Raw genomic sequence first — 16,267 nt, forward strand, 5'->3', positions numbered from 1 at the left:
AACAAAATAAAATAACGGTCAAAGAGGCAGAGGCGGGTCCTGAACACCTGCCCCAGTCATTCAGTGTGTGAGCTCTTCGGGAACTGCTGGCACACTGAAGCCTGCCCTACCCTGAAATCAAATGGCAAAAATAAACAACTGAACTGACCCAGTTAAATCAAGAAACATGACTATGCCTTTTAAAAAACAAAAAAGCAGGCCACAATTCAGGTGCCTCTCCAGCCCAGGTCTCCTTGGGGATTAAGCTCTGCATTCTGAAAGAATTAACTATTGTAGATCCTGTGGCAGACATGCTGGATTTACAGCTGGATTGAAAGCTGAGACTGAGTTAGGTCTGAATTCTAACCTCACAGATATACAGAATGCACAAGACCAGGTGCTTGGATCATTCTAAATGAATGTGGGTGTCTCATGACCCACCTCTTGGACTTGCAATGAGCTAGAAATTATAAAAGAAATATTTGGTTTTCCATTTCAAGGAACACTTTATTTAAATCAGTAAGTATTGGAAAGGTCACCCAAGAAAGGAGTAGAAATTTCATGCTTGGGTACATATCAAGCTAAGAATTGATTTCTGTTGCTTGCCATCAAAGAATCCTGATTGATGCAAATATCCCCCATCAGAACAATTAATACTGTAATATGCTACCAGGAAAAAAGGAGCGGGGGACCAAAAAGAAAACAACGCAAAAGGATAAATATTGTATGACCTCACTTATATGAAATGACAAGAATAGGCAAATGTATAGAGACCAAAGTTTATTAGTGGTTACCAGGGGCTGGAGGGAGGGAGGGGGGAACCATTGTTTGGGAAGCAGTGGGTTTCTGTTTATGGTGATGGGAAATTTGGCATCAATTAAGGGTAATAGTTATACGGTGTGATTAATGTAATCGATATCACTAAAACGGAAAATTGGCAAGTGTTGTGTCATATGTATATTTACAATTAAACAATAAAAAGAAAACAGTAAGCCCTCTCTGAAACAGGGACCTGCCACCTACCCCAACCCTGCCACTCACCAGCCACCTGATGCAGGCAAATTGCTTCTCCTCTCTGTGCATTGGTTCCCCTCTTTAAAATTGGTCTATAGTGTTCATTTCCTTCCAAATGCACCAAAACGGTGGGAAGATTATGTAATTGGACACTTGCATATGCTATTTATTTCTACTTCTAAAGCTCTAGAGCGGTAATCCTCACTGGGCTTCACAATTACCAAGGAGCTTTTAAATATCACAGTACCTGGACTGCACCTGGAAACACTGGTGGCATAGTGGTTAAGTGCTACGGCTGCTAACCAAGAGGTCAGCAATTCGAATCTGCCAGGTGGTCCTTGGAAACTCTGTGGTGCAGTTCGACTCTGTCCTGTAGGGTCGCTATGAGTTGGAATCGACTCAACGGCAGTGGGTTTGGTTTATTTAGTGGGTTTGGACTGTACCCCTAGAGATTTGGAGTTGGCCGTGGGTCCCAGGCCTGCCTGGGTAGATTGTATATGCTCCCCAGGTGATTCTAATGTGTAGTCAGGGCTGAGAACTACTGAGACAAAGCTATGACAGGGAGAAAAATCTCTCCACTGCTTCCCCAGGGAGTGGTGGAAGATGACAGAGACAAAGATTCTCCCAAGGCCTCCAAAGCTTCAAAGGGTTTCCTTTCACCAGGGCTGGGACAAATTGTCGCATCCCCAGGCCTGCTCTCACCAACTTTCCCCACTCCTTCTACAAAAAAAAAAAAAAAAAAAAAATTTTTTTTTTTTTTTTCTACCAGCTTCAATCAGCAAGGGACTGTGCTAAACATCTTTAAAGGTGGCTGGGGATATTTTATTGCTTTTCATTGAAGCAAAACCCTAAGTAGCACTTATTTGTACACTGAAACTTGTAAGAGCAAGAACTGGATGGGACTACCTTGTTTTTCTTGGTCTCACAAGTTTTCCACCTTTGACAGGGTGCAGTCTTACCACTTTTCTATCACTCTCTATTAGTGAAAAATATTTGTGTTTTCCTTCTCTGACAGGTTTTCGTCTTACTCAGTTTCTAGCTTTTGCAGGTTTTACCATATTATGGCCTTTACTTTATCTTTTAGGATTTATTTGCTACTGCAGCATTTGTAATCAACCAGAAAAACAAAAAAACAAACCTGTTACCATCGAGTCTATTCCGACTTGTAGTGACCCTATAGGACAGAGCAGAACTGCCCCATAGGTTTCCCAAGGAGCTGCTGGAACAACTCCCAGTCTGGGCTACCCTATTCAGAACAGGCTACTGCCTTCACCATGCGCTTCCAGGAGCTCCCCACTCTGTCTGAGGTCATTATTAGTAAGGGATGGCTCTTATAAAATGCGAGTTATTCAGAGTGGATATACGCATTAAGTCCCTGCTGCCTTGGTGTGAGTCTGACCAGCCAATTTCTCTCCCTGGCCCACATCTCTTCTGAGGAAGCATCAGTTACTGTTTGTTTTACTTATCAGTCCTTGTCTGTAAGTCAGTTGTGTCCCCCACTCTTATCAATCCCAGAAGACTCATTATTCATCCTCTGTGTCCTCCCGGCAGCCTGTAGTTCAGCACTTTGCCCTTAGAAAGCACTCTGAGTGCTTCTGCTGCTTAAATCTGACATTTCTAAGGAGCTGGAGACCTAGGAAGGGAAACCAGAAGACGCAGCTAGATAGAGTTGAGTAGTTAAGAGCATTGGAACAAAACAAGCCTGGGTCTGAGTCTCATCTCTGACACTTACTAGTTGTGTCCCCTTGCACAACATAACCAACCTCTCTGACACTAAACTAATCTCTCTGAGCCTCAGTTTACTCAGTTGTAAAATAAGGTTAGCTATAAAGTCTATCCCCCTTGCGTCTGTCAGTTTGTAGCACTGTGGGGGCTTGCGTGTTGCTGTGATGCTAGAAGTTATGCCACTAGTATTCAAATACCAGCAGGGTCACCCATGGTGGACAGGTTTCAGCTGAGCTTCTAGACTAAGACAGACTCAGAGGAAGGACCTATGGTCTACTTCCGAGAAAATTTAGCCAGTGAAAACCTTATGAATAGCAGTGGAACATTGTCTGATACAGTGCTGGAAGATGAACCCATCGGGTTGGAATGCGCTGAAAAGACAGCTTTGAAGGAATTGCCTCCTCAAAGTAGAGTTGACCTTAATGACGTGGATGGAGTAAAGCTTTTGGGACCTTCATTTGCTGATGTGGCGTGACTCAAAATGAGAAGAAACAGCTGCAAATATCCATTAATAATCAGAACATGGAATGTGTGAAGTATGAATCTAGGAGAATTGGAAATAATAAAAAACGAAATGGAACACATAAACATCCATAACATTAGTGAGCTAAAATGGACTGGTATTGGCCATTAGTGAGCTAAAATGGACTGGTATTGGCCATTTTGAATCCGACAATGCCAAGAATGACAACTTAAAGAGGAATGGCATTGTATTTATCGTCAAAAAGAACATTTCAAGATCTATCCTGAAGCACAACACTGTCAGTGATAGAGCAATACCCATAAGCTTGCAAGAAAGATCAGTTAATATGACTATTATTCAAATTTACAAAACAGTCATTAAGGCCAAAGATGAAGAAATTGAAGATTTTTACCAGCTTCTTGCAGTTTGAAATTGATTGAACATGTAGTCAGACTGCATTGACAATTACTTGTGATTGGAATGCAAAAGCGGGAAACAGAAAAGGATCGGTAGTTGGAAAATATGGCCTTGGTGATGGAAATGACACCAGAGATCACATGATAGAATTTTTGCAAGACCAGCGACTTCTTCATTGCATATACTTTTTTTCAACAACATAAATTGCAACTATACTTGTGGACTTTGCCAGATGGAATACACAGGGATCAAATTGACTACATCTGTGGAAAGAGACAATGGAAAAGCTCAATATCATCAGTCAGAACAAGGCCAGGGGCCAACTGTGGAACAGACCATCAATTGCTCACATGCAAGTTCAAGTTGAAGCTGAAGAAAACTAGAATAAGTCCACCAGAGCCAAAGTATGACCTTGAGAATATCCCACCAGAATTTAGAGACCATCCCAAGAATAGATTTGACACACTGAACACTAATGATGGGAGACCAGAAGAGTTGTGGGATAACATCAAGGACATCATACCTGAAGAAACCAAGAGGTCATTAAAAAGACAGGAAAGAGAGAAGAGACCAAAATGGATGTCGGAAGAGACTCTGAAACTTGCTCTTGAATGTAGAGTAGCTAAAGCAAAAGAAAGAAATGATGACGTAAAAGAGCTGAACAGATTTCAAAGGTTGGCTGGAGAAGACAAAGTAAAGTATTATAATGAAAAGTGCAAAGACCTTGAGATGGAAAAGAAAAAGGGAAGAACACACTTGGCATTTCCCAAGCTGAAAGAACTGAAGAAAAAACTGAAGCCTCGAGTTGCAATATTGAAGGATTCTACAGGGAAAATATTAAACGATGCAGGAAGCATCAAAAGAAGATGGAAGGAATACAGAGTCACTGTACCAGAAAGAATTGGTTGACGTTCAACCATTTCAGGAGGTAGCATATGATCAAGAGCCGACGATACTAAAGGAGGAAGTCTGAGCTGCACTGAACACATTGGTGAAAAACGAGACTTCAGGAACTGATGGAATACCAACTGAGATGTTTCAACAGATGGATGCAGCACTGGAAGTGCTTATTCAACTATGCCAAGAAATTTGGAAGACAGCTACCTGGTCAATTGACTGGAAGAGATCTGTACTTATGTTTATTCCAAAGAAATGTGATCGAAACAAATGTGGAATTTATTGAACGATATCATTAATATCACACGCAAGTAAAATTTTGCTGAAGATCGTCAATGGGGAACTGCCAGAAATTCAAGCCAGATTCAGAAGAGGACATGGAACCAGGGATATCATTGCTAATGTCAGATGGATCCTGGCTGAAAGCAGAGAATACCAGAAAGATGTTTACCTGTGTTTTATTGGCTATGCAAAGGCATTCGACTGTGTGGATCATAACAAACTATGGATAACATTCGGAAGAATGGGAATTCCAGAACACTTAATCGTGCTCATGCTGAACCTGTACATAGACCAAGAGGCAGTCATTTGAACAGAACAAGCGGATTCTGTGCAGATTAAAGTCAGGAAAAGTGTGCATCAGGGTTGTATCCTTTCACCATACCTATTCAATCTGTATGCTGAGCAAATAATTTGAGAAGCTGGACTATATGAAGAAGAGCCAGGTATCAGGATTGGAGGAAGACTCATTAACAACCTGAGATATGCAGATGACACAACCTTGCTGGCTGAAAGTGAAGAGGACTTGAAGCATTTACTGATGAAGATCAAAGACCACAGCCCTCAGTATGGATTACACCTCAACATAAAGAAAACAAAAATCCTCACAACTGGACGAATAAGCAATAGCATGATAAACAGAGAAAAGATTAAAGTTGCAAATGATCTTATTTTACTCGGATCCACAATCAACGCCCATGCAAGCAGTCAAGAAATCAAACAACGCATTGCATTGGTCAAATCTGCTGCGCACCTCTTTTAAGTGTTAAAAAGCAAAGATGTCACCTTGAAGACTAAGGTGTGCCTGACCCAAGCCATGGTGTTTTCAATTGCCTCATATGCGTTTGAAAGCTGAACGATGAATAAGGAAGACTGAAGAAGAATAAAAAACCAAAACCAAATCTGTTGCCATCGAGTCTATTCCGACTCATAGAAGAAGAATAGATGCCTTTAAATTACGGTGTTGGCGAAGAACATTGAATATACCACGGACTGCCAAAAGAACAAACAAATCTGTCTTGAGGAAGTACAGCCAGTACCATGGGGAAGGACATCATGCTTGGTAAAGTAGACCGTCAGCGAAAAAGAGGGAGGACTTCAAAGAGATGAATTGACACAGTAGCTGCAACAATGGGCTCAAGCATAACCATTGTGAGGATGGCGCGGGACCGGGCAGTGTTATTCTGTTGTACATAGTGTTGCTACGAATTGACACCGACTCAACGGTGAAGCCTCCGCCTACCCCCTCTCCCCCATAGGTACCCCCCCTTGCAGCCCGCCAAGCCAGGGCTTCTAACTGTGGTTTGGCCCGACCACACTGTGGCCCTAACTGCAGTTTGAATTTGGTGCCAGAATCCTGTGCATGCGCTCACCAGAATTTTGGAACATGCGCAGGACCTGAAGAGCTGTATCCTCTGCCTGTCCTTGGACCTGAGCATCACCAACATGATTCAACATCCGGACCTCCAAATGTGGACATGGGAGGGCTAAGGGTGGAGAGTTCTGGGCACCAAACCCAACCCCCAGACGCTATTGGAAATAAAAAGCTCCCCAACTCCCTCAAACTGCAAGTACATGGTCTTTTGGCTGCTAAGCCCCATGTTGTTCCTTGTTTGCCCAAATAATAAATTTCCACTCTCTTTTTCCCTTGCAACTGGTGGTGTGGCATACGTCTTATTTCAATTGGCTAATAGCACAGGACAAGAACCCTCGCTTGGTTACAACGGCACCTAAGAACAACATAAAGTCTATATCATAGGATAAGTATGAGGATTAAATGGGACGTACCTGGCATTATATGAATACCCCAAAATGTTGGCCATAATTACCATTGCTATGACTAATGAAATAAAAGAGTGAGGGGAGCATTGTGGACAACTGGCACCGTCTCCAAATCAAAGGGAACTGTAAAGGAACAGGACTTGGAACCAGAAAACCTGAGTTTAGAGCAATTCCCGCTCTGTGCGCTTAGGCAAGTTACATCTTCTCTTTAAGCTTCGGTTTCCATAATTGTAAAATTGCAACAATAAAATAATACCTACTTCATAATGTTGTTGAGAGATGAAATGCAATAATGCACGTAAAAGTGCTTTGCAAACTACAACGAACTATATTAGTATTACTTGCAACCAATTCTCTGTACTGTCTGGGAAGGGCCATAACAATTGACAAAAGGAATAAATGAAGTCTCTAAAATTATAAATGGAAAAAAATGAGGCTCAACTCTCATGCCTTTAAGGCAGCAGCTCAGTAAAGTCCAGGTCAAAGAGTGAGCCCCACCGAGAGTGAGGAATCTGGTTAAAAGGAAGCACTGCATGCTGGGCTAATTATGTAATTAAACCACCCTTTGGAAACCCTGGTGGCATAATGGTTAAGTGCTAAGGCTGCTAACCCAAGGGTTGGCAGTTTGAATCCACCAGGTGCTCCTTGGAAACTCTGTGGGGCAGTTCTAGTCTGTACTATAGGGTCACTATGAGTTGGAATCGACTCGACGGCACTGGGTTTGGTTTGGTTTTTTTTGGTTTTCCTTTAACTTAGCAACCGCCTATATATTATTGCTTACTTAACGTACAGTATCACACTGCTTCAAGAGACATCTCAACATTAGTTAAAGTTATTGACTTCCATAAAAGATGACTGTTATGGTCTGAATTATGTTCCTCAAAAATAAACCAAAAACCAAACTCGTTGCCATCAAGTCAGTTCCGACTACAAATATGTGTTGTAAATCCTAACATTAGGAGCTTGACTGCTAACCAAAAGTTTGCAGTTTGAATCCACCAGCCGCTCCTTGGGAACCCTACGGAGCAGTTCTACTCTGTCCTATAGGGTCGCTGTGAGTCGGAACCAACTTGACAGCAACGGGTTTTTTTTTTTTAATGCCTGTGGTTATAATCCCATTTGGGAATGGGTTGTCTTTATTATGCTAATGAGGCAGGATTACTGTAGGGTGTATCTTAAGTCAACCTCTTTTGAGATAGAAAAGAGATTAAACAAGTGGGCAGAGCAGAGATGGGGAAGAGAGATGCCAAGCCAAATGAATATCACCCAGGAAAGAAGCTCAAAGAGACAAGGACCTTCCTCCAGAGCTGACAGACAGAGAAAGCCCTCCCCTAGACCCAGCACCCTGAATTCAGACTTCTAGCCTCCTAAACTGTGAGAAAACAAATTTCTGTTTGTTAAAGCCATCCACTTGTGGTATTTCTGTTACAGCAGCATTAGTTAACTAAGGCAATGACCTTCATAAAATGTGGCCCAATATTGGAGGCTCAAAAAGAGAGTGGAGAAAGTATCGTGACTCATGTTTCTCTCCTTGATACTTTCTTTTCTTCTTTCTCAAGATCTTGTTTTTTAATGTTTGTTTAGTTATTTTTTTAATATTGCATTTTGGGTGACACTCTTCTGGTATTTTATATCTTCTCCAACATCTGCTGACTTCTCTACCTTACACTGTATTTTTCATTGCTACCATAAATAAAAGGAGCCCCTGGGTGGTGCAAATGGTTAAGCGTTCAACTACTAGCCTAAAGGCTGGCAGTTCCAACCCACCCAGAGGTGCCTTGGAAGACAGACCTGGCAATTTACTAGCAAAAGGTAACAACCTTGAAAACCCTATGGCTCAGTTCTACTCTGACACAAATTAGGTTGCCAGGAGTCAGAATTGACTGGATGGCCACTAACAACAATAAACTATAAATAAGAATTTGAAAGTTAAAAACTGGGAGCAGCTACATCAGTAGGAAAGTGGGAATTCTTGGTTAAAATATTACTTTCCACCTGTAAGCAGGATCAGAATGGCTCTTAGCTAAACTGAAATTCTCTCTGGGTCCTGGGCTATCTCTTTGCATGCCCTCCCCGCTCTGTCCCTCAGCTGCCCTCACAGTCTCTCCCCAGACAGGCTGCTCTGAGGAGAACCTTTCCCTGCCATTTCGGTTCAAGATATAGCTGACTTATGACAGCTTATGATGCTGTTCCTCCAGCATAGCTATCCTTTAGGAACAATCAAAATCTTTAGGAAAGAAATCTTGAGAAACAAGTCCTGATAGTAGAGTTCTAGGTGTTGTCCTTGGGGACCCAAGAGGTGTTACAGGGAACAGGCAGAAGGTATTTCCTAGAGTAATACTTAAAGTCAGCAGGGCAAAATTCTTACATGATTCCCTACACCCTTGACCACTGCCAACTAAAAACTGGGGCCAAATGGCTCCATGGACATAGCAAGCAAGCCAGGAAGGGGAGGCCAAAGAAAGTTTGTGAAAAGCATGTAGGAGCACCACTCCTCCAGAATTTTTTGCATGTTTGTGGAGGCCTTGAGATTAACTCAAAGCGAAGAGGGGCAATCTAGCGATTAGGAATGTTTTCTGTCCTGGAAATGGCTCTGGGGAGGAAGAGTGCCTGGGAGTTTGGGCCTGTGTAAAATATACATTAATGATAAGGAGAGTCCCTTTTTAGAGTTTTCAGCTCCCCCACCCCCAGGTATCTACTACCTGTTGCCATGGTGTTGATTTCGACTCACAGCAACCCTGTAGGACAGAGTACAACTGCCCTATAGAGTTTCCAAGGAGCTCCTGGTAGATTTGAACTGCTGACCTTTTTTTTTTTTTTTTGGTTAGCAGCTGTAGCATTGAACCACTACACCACCAGGGTTTCCAGGTAACTGCTAGTCTCGTATTTTATGTGAGCAAAGTTAAGGAACTTATCCAAGCAACTGCCTTCTTACTCTTTTATGAATCATAACTACATTTTTTCAATTGGAAAATGCATGAAGAAGAAGAAAGGAAATTTTTAAGTTACTCGTCTAAATCAACAAAATTTTTTAAAAATCCCATGTATACGATTTTATACGATACTACATTCACCAGCAAAACAGCAATGTGGACTTATTTTCATCTCTGGTAAGTATTCAAACGCAAGAACTTATGGCGGTGTTGTGAAAGGCACAGATGCTTAAATGTTTAAGACAGGCAAATTAGGAAAGGGAGATTCTTAAATGACCAAAAGGGAGAGGAATCCTGAAGTAAAGTGAAGTTTATCAGCTACAAAGAGGCCCAGCTTGCCTATTTACCTTTATAGAGAATGGCCAGGCCAGCAGCCATAAGGGGACAAAGACATCCCTGAAATGAATTGGAAATCCACCATCTCTTACCTCGGATCTCCATGACCAGCTCCTGCCATATTGGTGAAATATGCCTTGGTCCAGCTGGTGTCAGGTCTTTCCCCAACCAAAGTAAATATTAGACAAATATTTGAAGAATATCAAGTTGAAGGAGTGGCAAATTATTTACCTGCTTTGGGCGCCCATCTTCATTTGAGAGGCCTCTTTAAACCCATTAGCTTTTCAAACGGAGAACATAGAGGAAAGGGAAAGCCCCAGGACTAGCGACATTGGGAAGGAAGTAAATTTGTCTTCTCTCTTTCATCTAATACAGGTGCCCGGTGCCCAATACCCTGGGGCTGCATGGGTCAAGAAAAGAGTGAAGGTGAGAAGAGAAGGGAAATGAAGCCAGGCCTGCTCTCTCCAATTCTGTCTCAATAGTGCTTCATGGCAGAGGAGAGAGCGAAGGGAAATAAGATTTTCTGAGCAATTATTAGGTATTGTTTGCTTTATATATATTGTTTCCTTTGAGTCCTCAAAGTGACCCTTGGAGGTAGACTATTCCCATATTCTATATGAGGCTTGAGGAGTCCTGGTTGTGCAGTGCTCAAGTGCCTGGCTGCTAACCAAAAGGTTGGACGTTCGAACCCAGCAGCTGCGCCATGGGAGAAATATGTGGCAGTCTAAACAGGCTGTAAAGATTTACAGCCTTGGAAACCCTGTGGAGCAGTTCTACTCTGTCCTATAGAGTTGTTGTGAGTCGGAATTGACTCAATGGCAACAGGTTTCATGAGGCTTTAGGAAAGTTAAGGACCTTATCCAAATTCACACAAGGGTTCAAACCTGAGTCTGACTCCCCAGCGCCTGCTGCAATGGGACACATCTTATCCACCTCTTCGGAATCCCTCAGTGCCACTATTACCTAGACCCTAGGCCACTAGCTCTGGCTCAGTTGCCACCACAGCCAATCTTATTACATTACCTGCAGCCAACCAGTCTTATCTGGAAAGGCCAGGACCTTCCCTTTGCTGTTACTAGGCAACTAGTCCAGCCAGCAATGCACCCTGAGTTTTTGGCTTCTCCCACCACTTCCAGACTTGACCATGCACAGGGTGTGATGTCTGGTTTCCCTCATTGTTGTTGCTGGCTGCCGTTTAGTTGATTCAGACTCATAGTGATTCTATGTGACAGAGCAGAACTTCCTCATAGGGTTTTCTTAGCTGTAATCTTTACGGAAACAGATCGCCAGGCCTTTCTCCCATCAAAAGGGGCCAGATACAAGGACTAGAGGGCAGGAGGGAACAGGAAAGCTGGTAATAGAGAACCCAAGGTTGAGAAGGGAGAGTGTTGACATGTCCAGGGGTTGTTAACCAATGTCATAAAACAATATGTGTGCTGTTTAATGAGAAACTAATTTGTTCTGTAAACCATCTAAAACCAAAAACCCGTTGCCATTGAGTCGATTCTGACTCATAGCAACCCTGTAGGTCAGAGTAGAACTGCCCCATAGAGTTTCCAAGCAGTGCCTGGTAGATCTGAACTGCCTACATTTTGGTGAGCAGCAGTAGTAGCACTTAACCACTACGCTACCAGGGTTTCCAAACCTTCATCTAAAATACCCCCCCAAAAAAGTGGAAGTATTTCGGGTTAAAAGTGAAAGTATTTCAGGTTAAAACAAAAAAGGGAGGGCAGGTAAGCAACCCAAAATTAGTGCCCAGGGGAAGTTACCTACCTATGGAGAGAGTCAGTCTGAGAAATTTCCTCTTCCTCCTCGCTCACGAGAATTGTTCCAATGCACAGTTTTTCTGAAGATCCTACCTGAAGACATCCCAGGTGGCGGAATAGACACGCCTGCTGACTTACCAGCTCTGTCTCTTCAGGGCTTTTTGTGAAGCAATGCTAAGGCACCCCCTGGCAGTGCTCCCGAGCCTTCCCTCACTCGTTGCTCTGTGATGGCACTTTACAACTAATGCATCAGCGCTTAATCCTTGTCTCAGATTGTTTCCTAGGGACCTAGGCTTGCTGGTTTTGTTTTTACTTAGTTGTTTATTTAATTATTTTTAATAATATAATATGCACCTACGAGCCTACCACACAAAACAAAAGCTAGAACCTTGACACAACTTGTATCTGACCATATGGTCCCCCATTCCAACCCCTACATACCCCAAAATAAGGGAACTTCATCCATAATCCCTTTACTTTCTTTTTTATATAGTTTTATTGCATCTGTATGTATTTATATAAAGTGTATTTTTATATTTGTAGTTTTCAGCTCTATTTAAAAAATCAAATGTAAATTATTGGGATTTACTTTCTTTGCTTAATGTTGTATTATTGCCAGGATTTAGCCACAGTATTGTGAATAAGTGTAGTTCATTTGTTTTTATTGCCATATATAGATTGTGTGAACACATCACAGTTTATCTATCTACTCTCCTGTTAATGGGCATTGAGGTTGCTTCCAGGTGTTCATATTGTGAACAGTGCAGCTGTGAATGTTCTTGTACATGTCTCCTGTTGTACATCTGCAAGAGTTGCCCCTGAGTTACCTAGGAATGGAATTGTTGGATCATATGAATGTACATGTTCAACTTTAGGAGACAAAGCCAAACCGTTTTTCTAAATTGGTTACACAAATTCATGCCCCTGCTATTACACTAAGTGTGTTCTCTAAAATCCAATTTGTATAGTTCCCCTTGTTCTGATAGCTGTCAAAAGTGAGAATTGCTGGCTGACAGCTAAATATGTTGTGTCTCCTCTGGGTATTTATATTTTTTAAGAGAATGTTTGGAGAGGCAATACTTTAATCCAAAGCAATGAATTTCTCATGCTGAGTATTTCAGAGCCTCTATTTCTATATGCCACATCACATTCATTCAGTCAGTGCATCACTGACATGCTTACTGAGCTCTGGGCTGTACTATGCCTGAAGATCCAGTAGGAGGAGATACAGGCCCTGCCTTCATGTGTCTTAAAGTCTGATGGCTGAGAAAGAAAAGGAATCCTATTATGTTTGACTCAAACATTGTCTCAGCCTTCCTATCTCTTCTTCACTCTTTTTCCCGGATGACTTGGGTAACTCAAGTTGGCACAAGTTCAGCTGGGGGGCATAGGAAGGCTTCAGGGAGAGTGGGCAAGTATACCAAACAAAAAAACAAACCAGTTGCTGTTGAGTCAATTCCAACTCAGGGTCACCCCATGTGTTGCAGAGTAGGATTGCTCTATAGGATTTTCAAGGATGTGACCTTTTGGAAGCAGATCGTGAGGCCTTTCTTCTGAGGTGCCTCTGGGTAGGCTAGTAGCCAAGTGCCTAACCATTTGCATCACCCAGGGACTCTGTCTTGGTCATCTAGTGCTGCTATAATAGAAATTCCACAAGTGGATGGCTTTAACAAAGTGAGGTTTATTCTCTCACAGTCCAGTAGGCTAGAAGTCTGAATTCAGGGTGCCAGCTCCAGGGGAAGGCTTTCTCTCTCTGCTGGCTCTAGAGAAAGGTTCTCGTCATCAGCCTTCCCTTGGTCTGAGAGCATCTCAGTGCAGGAACCTCAGGTCCAAAGGACGTGCTCTGCTCCCAGCACTGCTTTCTTGGTGGTATGAGGTCCCCATGTCTCTCTGCTTGCTTCTCTCTTTTATATTTCAAAAGAGATTGGCTTAAGCCACTATCTAATCTTGTAGATCTCATCAATATAACTGCTACTAATCCATCTAAGTATATCACAGTGATAGAATTTGCAACACATGGGGAAATTACATCAGAGGCCAAAATGGTAGATAATCATACAATACTGGGAATCGTGACCTAAACAAGGTGACAGATATTTTTGGTGGACACAATTCAATCCTTGACAGACTTTCATTGCGACTAAAAAAATTTTTTAAAAAACCCATTGCTGTCAAGTCCAACTCATAGTGACCCTATAAGACAGAGTAGAACTGCCACATAGGGTTTCCAAGGAGTGGCTGAGTGACTGGAACTGCTGACCTTTTGGTTAACAGCCTGAGCTCTTAATCGCTATACCCCCAGGACTCCTCATTGTGACTAGGGGGATAAAATACTCTAATTGACTGAGCCTGAATCACATACCCATGCCTGAGCCAAACCACATGACCAAGAATGTTTGGAATTGAGGGGTAGAGGGTGGTACTCTCCAGAGAGATGCTGGGCAGACAAAAAAATGTGTGACCGCTAAAAGGTCCGTAAAGACAGTGGTTTTACTTAATTGCTCTGGTTCATCTTCCTTTTATTGCCTCTTTCACGAGTAGGTATATGAGAACAAGACATAAATGTACTTAACATTGTCCCTCAGTATTCTATTAACTATATTACAATTATCATTGTAATATAAAAATGACATAAGTCATCTTCCTGACTTCCTGTTTTGAATGACTTTAGTAATCACATGCTTTACCACAAGAACATCTAGGACTGTACACTCGGCCTATCAGAGTATTTGTTCATAGCCCCCGATAACTGCTGAGCAAGTATTACCTCAGGTGCCTGTTTTGTAGCGTGGTACAGGGGCTCCCCACACTGTACCCTTAAGTTTATGAGGAATCCTCTTCCCATTGTCCTTCTTTCCTTCACCTGGCTTACTGATCTTGGGCAGTTGTGCGTTCTCTTTCCTCCATGAGCATTTTCAGGTTACCAGTTTTCTGGGGCTCTGGGCATACTCCTTATTCTCCTCTTCTCCCTTGTGTCACCAGCAACTCCACGATGAACAACCCTTCTCACTTTCGTTCTCCTTAGGGAAACCTATTAGAATTCTCAACCCAGGATTTCGGAAATGTAGCAGGACTGCAGGCATGGTGTTGGGAGTGGGAATAGCAAATAGAAGGTGGATCCTGAAGTCAAGTGACACAGGCAGCAGCCGGCCTCACCTGCTTAGTAGAATTGGCACTGATGAGCCCCAAATGTCACAGGAGTATCCCTATAAACTTGCTTACACAGGACCTGAAGCAATAGTGGTTGATTATGTAGATTATCAAGACTGCTGCCATTGCCAAATTAACTGTTTACCATGAATTTTGCAGAGTAGTCAAAAGTAGAGCAGAAAACAAAAAATATAAAAAGCATACATTTTTTGTTCTTCATTGCACTTATCGCAACTTGATAATGTATTTTGATTAATTTTTTAAAAATTATTATTATTTATTGGCCTATCTTTCCCTTTAGAATGGAAACTCTTTGAGGACAGGAATGTCCTGTGTGACCAGCACTTAGCAAAGTGGGTGAGCAATAAATATTGGAAGGAACGTATGAATTGCTCAGGTCTCTCTTCTACATGATTGGCAATAGTTGAAATTAAATATGCTAAGAAAATTCAGTTCTGTGTAAGCTAAACTGTACAGGAAATCAAGTTTACCTTTAGTTTTGCTTCCCATTTCCTTTTCTTCAGTACTTGGCAGCTTTTCCACCATACTTCCAGGCATCCAGTATCTTTTGCAGCTTCTTGGCAGCCTAGAACTTTTCCCTTTAGCTATACTTGCTCTCTTGGGATGGTGCCCCAGATTCTAGGGTTACCTCTTCCTTCCTACACTTCCATTAAAACTCCGATTTTTCTCATAGCCAGGAGAAAAATAACCAGACAATTTCACATTAATGTGTTACTCTGTAATAGACCACTTAATGCAATAATTCTCCAGGGTGTTTGTATGTGAAAACATGAAGCTGTTAACCCAAGATAGAAAATGTATTAGGGCATTTCAGGATCATATGACAGGCAGTGGGATATATATTTCCATAGGCAGGAGATCTGACAGTTGGTGGTTTCCTCATCCCTTCAGGCCTCATCATATAGGTGGTCACCTGCCCAATAACAAAGTCAATAAATTCCTGGACTTCTCATCATTTGGTCATACTGTTGTTGTTGTTAGCTGCCACAAAGTTGGGTCCTGGCTCACGGCGACCGCATGCACAATGAAAGTGGACTGTTGTAATCTATAGGATTTTCACTGGCTGATTTTTTGGAAGTGGATTGCTAGGCCTTTCTTCCTAGTCTCTAAACTCTGCTGAGACCTTTCAGCAACACACAATCCTCCAATGACAGACAGGTGGTGGCTGGGCTTGAGGTGGGTTGGCTGGGAATTGAACCTGGGCCCTCTTTCATGGAAGCTGAGAATTCTACCACTGAACCACCACTGCCCTCTTTGGTCATTCTAGAAGATCAGTAAAACAATGAAGAGAAATAAGATAGCAGAGGGGTTTAAATATAAACATAAATCTTTGCTTTTGCATTAAGGAAAATAACGAGTAACTAAATAAATTGTTTCAGAAAGCAGAGACTGATTTATTTAGCTTGTAAAAGAATTACAGATGATTGCTTCTTTAAGAAAAAAAAAAAACAGGATGGGTAGAGGATATTAACAATATAAACCTACGAAACCTGTTTCATATAAAG

The sequence above is a fragment of the Elephas maximus genome, chromosome 8 (assembly GCF_024166365.1).
Source record: "Elephas maximus indicus isolate mEleMax1 chromosome 8, mEleMax1 primary haplotype, whole genome shotgun sequence".
In the NCBI taxonomy this organism is placed as follows: Eukaryota; Metazoa; Chordata; class Mammalia; order Proboscidea; family Elephantidae; genus Elephas; species Elephas maximus.